At 44.7% G+C, this 7,934-nt stretch overlaps 1 long non-coding RNA gene across 1 annotated transcript; it reads right to left on the reverse strand.

Annotated features, from left to right (window-relative positions):
- Nucleotides 1-1,243: 1,243 nt before the first annotated feature.
- Nucleotides 1,244-7,543, reverse strand: LOC144690740 (uncharacterized). Its single transcript, XR_013578953.1, has 2 exons — nt 7,361-7,543; nt 1,244-3,663 (listed from the first exon to the last, which is right to left on the reverse strand). It is a non-coding gene; the product is annotated as an uncharacterized LOC144690740 (long non-coding RNA).
- Between the last annotated feature and the right edge of the window lie 391 nt (nt 7,544-7,934).

The raw sequence follows: 7,934 nt of genomic DNA on the forward strand, positions 1-7,934 counted from the left end.
GATATGTATCTTCTGGGGCAATTTTAATTTCCCTGCTTCTCGTCTGGGCCTTTGTGGAGATGGTTGAAGCAAGATAAGGTAACTAGTGGGATTGCTGGCTGCCTTGTTTCTGTAAGTTCTGATTTTCAGACAGGTCTTGATCCATGAGACTTTGCGCTCCTGCCAGTGACAGACAGGAGCCTCGTGGATACATGTTAATTGGGGTCAGATGATATAGTCACAACTGCCAATGCCATTTTACACTCTGCCTGTCAGATTTCTGCCCTCAACCAACAACCATGAGTGGTAGGCTTTTGCTGTGTACCCATGCGTGTAACCGTCAGCTGCAGTCAGGGAGAGGGAGAAACAGATTTGGAAAACTTTGTGGGTTTTGAGGCACAGGGGGTTCCATATTTAATATCCTTGCTGCTTTAGATGCTGCAGAAACTTTGCATGTTCCTGAAAACTGGTCTTTCCCTCTGCTCCCTTTCCCCCCGTCGCTTTAAGACACAGCTGAAGACCCTTCAAAATACATGATGCTGCAACATATCCCTGTCCTTGGGCCCTGCAGGGGCATCTCTTGGGCTATGGATTCCCAGATTGGAATTCAGTGTTAATTCTTTGAATCTTCCATCTTAAATTTGGGATTTCAGCAGTTTCAGGCTGGTCTTTTAGGGAGGTAGGTTAAAACAGGCAAATCTTGACCCCTTGCATTCAACAATTCTTGCCCCATGTCTGGCTAGACCATCACCCCTGTACTCTGTAACTTAATTTGTTCGTATTTCCAGCCACTCCAATTTGCCAGCAACTTGTAAGTAACTTAATAAGTCTATTTTTGCTTAGACAAGACTTGACCAGTTAAGGCAAAACAGGACTCTTTGGATAGCAAGTTTTAGAAAGTTCACTAAAGAAAGATACACTTAACAAACTTAGGACAATGACTTTTATAGCTTCAGCCAGATGCATAGTCCACTGAAATGTAGGTCACATTTACATTTTCAGGTTTCTGATCTCAATCTGAAACTCACCTGACATGTGGTTTGTACTCTGGGGTCTCCAGAATCTGGCTAGCAACGAAACCTTATGGAACCCTTGCTATCAACTTCTATATGACCATCATGCCGGATCAGAGTCAGACTATTGTTGACTTAATGATCGGTCTGGCTGTTGTTAGATAAATTTAATTGGCTCTGAATTACATCTTCCAGGTGATAACTCCTGGCTCTAAAAGGACAGTAATGTATCATCCATGAAGAAACAATGGCTTCTTTAATCTACCAGTTTTTATTCTGATTCTAAACAACTCTCCATTCAACAACAGACTCTTCAAGGCTGTACTGCATCAAGGTTCCAGAAAGATGCCTTTGTTTAAAGAGTATTTAACTGAAACTGCATTTTCTAGAGATCTTCAACTTATACAGTTACCATATTCATAATTTAAATGAAAACTTAGCCTTTCTAATATACTTATTAATTACATTGATTCATTACTTATAACTTAATCAAGGTTCATTATTTTTACAATCATTTATTTCATTACTGGCTATTACTTAATACAACAATTTGATCAACACATATAATTAATACAGGTTACAAAATACAGGACATGAAATGGCTAAAGAAGCCACATGTTAATGTTAAGCTGGCTTCCTTGACCGTGTTAGCTATCGCAGTGAATAGAATATAAAAATGGTCAAGTTAAACTAAAATCTATCTACCAAGGCCTCCTACACCATACTATTGGCTCTCTATCTCGTAATGCATCCAATTCAAAATCCTTCTTCTCATGCTCAAGCCTTCCATGCCTTGCCCCTCCCTCTCTTTGTAATGTGCTATAGCCCTACCACCTCCCCCCAGTGCAGAGCTCTCCTTTTCTCTGATTCTTTCCTCTTGTACATCTGCTTTCCCTTTGCTCAATATTGGCAGCGGTGCCTTCAGCCGTCTAGTCCCCAGCTCTGGAATTCTCTCCCTGAGCCAATCTGCCTCCCCACTTCTTTCCACTCCTTTAAGGCCCTCTTAAAACCCACCAATTTGAAAAGTTATTGAGCACCCCTACAAATATCTCCATGTTTTGTCGGGTCCCCTTTATGTTTAGTTAATAACTTAAAGTGTCTTGGGACATTTTCTTTGCTAGTTTAAAGGCACTCTATAAATGCAACTTGTTGTTATAGTAGATCATTTTTCTTTGATCTGAGTCTCTTCAGATAGTGTTGGAAATGGTAATGTGCAAACAAATCTAAGAAAATAAGCCATGATCTTTCTTAATAAAGCAGATCGTTTCCAGAAATAATTTTGATAAGAAATAAAAAGACACTGGACCAGACTTTACTGCCCCACCCTCTGCTGGGCATGTTTTCAGCATGGGGAGCGTAACATATGACGGGTGACCAGCCCACTACCTTCCCACGCAGCCCTAACCCGGTCCCCATACTGCAAGGCGTGGTTAAGGTGCCCACTAGCCCGCACACCCTTATGCCTATTGAGGGCCTTGAGTGATCGCTTATTGCCCACTTAAGGCCCTCGATCCATCTCCACTGCCATAAGACACCAGGCAGTGGCAGGTAGGCCAGAGTAGTCAGGCAGGTTTTGAACAACTTTGCTGCAAATGTGCGAAGGGGGAGTCACATCATTCGGGGGTGCCCTGTGCGAATTGGGGCACCCTCTCCTCCCCCACAAGGTGTTTCCCCCTGTTTTGTTCCTCCCCGCCTGTCTTCCAAAACCCGACCGCACCCCCTCACCCTCCTCCCTCGGCACCTCGATCCCTCCCCGTCCAAAACCCTGGACATACTCCAGTGACCATGCCCCCTTCATCCCAGGGCCTCCTTGCAGTCCCAGCAGTGCCCACTACTGAGTTCTGGCATTGCTGGGGCTGCCGGCAGCTCTTGATTGTGGGGGGGGGGTCTTCTTCCCAGTGAGAAGCAAAATTCTGACCCTCAGCTTTTTAAGGCCGCCTCCAGCGTGTTACAGTGGTGAGGCAGGCTTTTTGTAAAGTCAGTGGTTTGGAACCAACTTCAGGGTTGGGGTGGAGGGGGCATGGGGGAGGTGGTGGCTAACAGTAAGCCCCCATCACATCCTGACTAAAACAATTGGAGGTACAATATTTCTTTCATTTTTATAGCACCTCGGTGTGACTACAAGATTACAAAACTTTGACAGGGATCATACTAAAATATTTCTATATAGAACAAATTTGATGAATTTGCACTCCCAGCACAAAGCTTCCCCTGCCAGCACCCATTGCGGGAATCTAGACCTGAAATTGTCAAACTGCAAGATTTTCCAATCATTAAATCCTGAAGAAACTGTTGACCTCTAAGCCTTGATTCCCAAAATGGGCTGTTGGCAGACTATGCATCCCGCCAGGATCTTGAACTCTGAACGTTTACCGGACAACCCCTAAATTCTGACTGATTCTGAATCCTTGTGTGTGGAGTACTCTATAAGCACGGATATAGTCAGCATCATTTCATGGTCTACATTTCGAAGCATTTCGCTTTTATTCAGATGAACCCTGGTCTCCCTCAGTCTCAGAGAGAAACTCATTAATATCATTTGACATCAGCTGATAAAATGGTTCCTCTTCAGAATTTGACTGCAGAATCCCATCAGTGTCATAAATCAATCGATATTTCTTCATGTCTGTGTTTTTGGACTTGTCAATATCATTGATGGCCTGGGAGGAATCTGGAACAGAAATAAAACTCCATCTGTGAACACTAATGGCTTGTTGACATTGATTTTATGTACATCGTTAACTGCACAATGCTATTCCCTCTCTCAGAAAGTGGGATGTTCTGGACCCTTCATCACACCTGTTACTGCTCAGATACTGCACTTTAAATGTAATGTTGTACAGAGAAAGAAAGACTATTGGTTGCCACTAGGCCGAATAGTTTACCTGTATCCAGTAAAACATTTGAAGGATCAAATTATTACTGAACCCAATGCCAGGTTACAGAACCATATAAAAGTTATGGCACAAGGGCTCAAAACAGCGGAAGCCCGAGAGGAGTATAGAATGTGTAAGGGGGGATTTGTAAAGGAAACTAGGAGACCAAAAAGGGGGCATGAGAAAACATTGGCAGGTAAAATAAAGGAAAATCCAAAGTTATTTTACAAGTACATTAAGAGTAAGAGGTTAACTAGGGAAAGAGTAGGGCCTATTAAGGACCATAGTGGTAATTTGTATATCGAGCCGGAAGATGAAGGTAGGGTTCTAAAGGAATATTTTGTGTCAGTGTTCACAAGTGAGAGGGGCGACGTGGGTATGAAAATCAGGCAGATGGACTGATATAATTAAAGAAATTAGCATAGAAAGGGAGGAGGTTCTAAGTGGCCTCGCAGGCTTAAAAGTAGATAAACCTCGAAGCCTGGATGAAATGTATTCCACGCTGTTGAGTGAGGCAAGGGAGGAGATAGCAGGGGCGCTGGCAATAATCTTCAATACCTCTCTGGCCACAGGAGAGGTGCCAGAGGACAGCCAATGTGGTACCATTATTCAAGAAGGGAGGAAGGGATAAACCAGGGAACTACAGGCCAGTCAGTCTAACCTCAGTGGCAGGGAAACTATTGGAAGCAATTTTAAGGGATAGAATTAATCTACACTTGGAGAGGCAAGGATTAATCAAGGACAGTCAACGTGGTTTTGTTAAGGGGAGGTCATGTCTGACCAATTTGATTGAATTTTTCAAAGAGGTGACCAAGTGTGTAGATCAGTGCAATGCATTTGACTTAGTCTACTTGAACTTCAGCAAGGCTTTTGATTAGGTCCAACATGGGAGACTGATAACGAAGGTAAGAGCTCATGGGATCCAAGGCAATTTGGCAAATTGGATCCAGAAGTGGCTGAGTGGCAGGAAGCAGAGGGTGATGGTCGAGGAGTGTTTTTGTGCCTGGATGCCTGTGTCCAGTGGGGTTCCACAGGGATCAGTGTTGGGCCCCTTGCTGTTTGTGGTATATATAAACAATTTAGCCTTGAATGTAGGAGGGATGATCAGTAAATTTGCGGATGACACGAAAATTGGTGGGGTGGTAAATAGTGAGAAGGATAGCCTTAGATTACAGGAGGATATAGACGGGCTGGTCAGATGGGCTGATCAGTGGCAAAAGGAATTTAATCTGGATAAGTGTGAGGCGATGCACTTGGGCAGGACAAATAAGGCACGGGAATACACAATGAATGGTAGGACCCTGGGAAGTACCGAGGATCAGAGGGATCTTGGTGTGCATGTCCACTGGTCTCTTAAGGTAGCAAGACAGGTAGATAAGGTGGTTAAGAAGGCATATGGGATACTTGCCTTTATTAGCCGAGGCATGGAATATAAGAACAGGGAGGTTATGCTGGAACTGTATAAAACATTGGTTAGGCCACAGCCAGAGTATTGCATGCAGTCCTGGAATCCGCATTGTAGGAAGGATGTGATTGCACTCGAGAGAGTGCAGAGGAGATTTACCAGGATGTTGCCTGGGCTGGACAGTTTTAGTTATGAGGAGAGATTGGATAGACTGGGGTTATTTTCCTTGGAGCAGAGGAGATTGAGGGGGAACATGATTGAGGTGTATAAAATTATGAGGGACATAGATAGGGTAGACAGTAAGGAACTTTTCCCCTTGGTGGATGGATCAATAACCTAGGGGCATAGATTTAAGGTAAAGGGTAGGAGGTTTACAGGGGATGTGAGGAAGAATTTTTTTACTCAGGGGGTGGTGGGAATCTGGAACTCACTGCCTGAAAGGGTGGTAGAGGCAGAAGCCCTCATAACATTTAAGAAGTATTTGAATGTGCACTTGTGATGCATGGCTTACAAGGCTATGGGCCTAGTGCTGAAAAATGGGATTAGAATAGTTAAGTACTTGTTTAACCGGCGCAGACCCGATGGGCTGAAGGGCCTTGTTCTGTGCTGTAGACCTCTATGATTCTATGACTCACAGAAAGAGGCCATTCAGCCCATCATGTCTGTGCTGGCCACAAAGGAACAAATAAAAAACTAGCCGCCCATTCTAATCCCACCTTCCAGCACCTGGTCCATAGCCTTGCAGATTATAACACTTCAGGTACAGATCCAGGTACCATTTAAATGAGTTGAGGGTTCCTGTCTCCACCACCAAAACAGACAGCGAATTCCAGACACCCACCTCATGTTCTTCCTCATGTCCCCTCCAGCTCTTCTACCAATCACCTTAAATTTGTGCCCCTTGGTAACTGACCTCTCTGCTAGGGGAAACAGATCTTTCCTGTCTACTCTACCTAGGCCACTTATAATCAGGTCACCCCTCAGCCTCCTCAATTCCAAGGAAAACAACATCAGCCTATTCAATCTTTCCTCATAAAGTCACATAATTCCAATGTCACCCTGTACCATTTACATTTTCAGGTCGGCGGGCACGCAGCCCAGTCAGATACCCGCCCACCGACCTGTCAATAGCCTATTAAGGCCATTAGAAATCCAATTCAGCTCATTAATGGACCTGCCCGTCCAACATTAAGGTTGGCGGACAAGGCAGGAGCCCAGGCAGGCTTGTGAAAAAACATGAAACCTCATCCACTGGCGGGATGAGGCTTCATGAGGGTTTTTAAATTTTAATAAAAGTTTGCAATAAAAGTTATGGATATGTCCCAACTTATGTGACAGTGTCACATGAGCGGACATGGCAGGGAAAATTTTTAAACTCTTTTATTAAAAGTTTCAAAATGGAGCCAATCTCCCTGAGGCAGCACTTAGCCTCAGGAAGATCCGTGCGCTATTTTGAGCGCATGTGCGAAAGAGCACGCTCCCGGCTGAGGGAATCCCCCCCCCCGCCCGCACAGGGAGCACAAAGCGCTGCCTGGCGGACGTCATGCTGGATGGGCCTTAATTGGCCCGCCCATGTAAAATGGCGGAGCGCCCCTGACTGGGGGTGCCGATCGGGAGCCCACCTGCTCGCGCCTGTTCCTGCTCATCCCCCCCGATGGGGGAAAATTTTTCCCAAGCACCTGAAAGCATACCTCATTAAAAAACAGTCCCCAGGTATCTCCTTATTTTATTTCTCCATGGAGATTTCATCTCGCCCCGAATCTAGGTTTGAGCAAAAACGTAAAGGCTGTTTGGCCGATTGGCCCATCCGCCAACCGTAAAAGTGGTTGGGCCACGAAAAATCGCTCTCAAGTGCCTCCTTAATGGGCTTAATTGCCAGTGGGCGTGCTTCCGATTGCCACGCGTGCCCGCCGAGTGAGATATCGTGCGAGTGCGCGATGATGTCGGGACGCTCGCCTGATGTCATCTCGCGCTATTATGAGGTCAGACAGGTCGGGCCGCGGGACATAAAATTCTGCCCCCTTCCCCTTGTCAGAGATCAATGACCACTTCACAACCTAGTAAATAGAAGAGATCGCAATCCTTACCATATGGTTGTTGAGAATAAGGTTTTGAACCTGTGCAGAAGTTGTTGATGCTTTGTATGATAGGATGGTTACAGAGCTCCTTCATGTCATCATCCTTAGGCCTTTTGCACATTTTAAGCATCACTTGTATCGTTACTTGGCCGCAGTGCATCACTATTTTCTGCTTAGGCTTTTTCGAGCCTGCAAAGGAAGGAAGCATCAGTCCGATTGCTAGGATGAACAGCAGACACTTCATTTCAGCTGACAAGTGATTAGCTTCAGCTGCTCTGACACAGTACAGGAACCTAGTGCCAATTGCTCCCTTCACTCTCTAATGATTCTACTATGCAAATTGGACCCACCTTTATCGACTGACCTAAGTTTATTTTCCAGTGTCAAACTTCTACTTAACCGTATTTCTCTGCAGATTCTGAGTATCTTATTGTTTCTTCCCTGTCCTTGACCTTTATGTTTATCTGATCCTTCTCCCTTTATAGCAGTTTTGCTCCCTTACTATGACTCTTCACAGTTTCTCATTAACTTTCTAATTTTTTTCAAATGTTTTTTGAATCTTTCTCAATACCTCAAATCGTTA

The sequence above is a fragment of the Cetorhinus maximus genome, chromosome 2 (assembly GCF_964194155.1).
Source record: "Cetorhinus maximus chromosome 2, sCetMax3.hap1.1, whole genome shotgun sequence".
Lineage (NCBI taxonomy): Eukaryota > Metazoa > Chordata > Chondrichthyes > Lamniformes > Cetorhinidae > Cetorhinus > Cetorhinus maximus.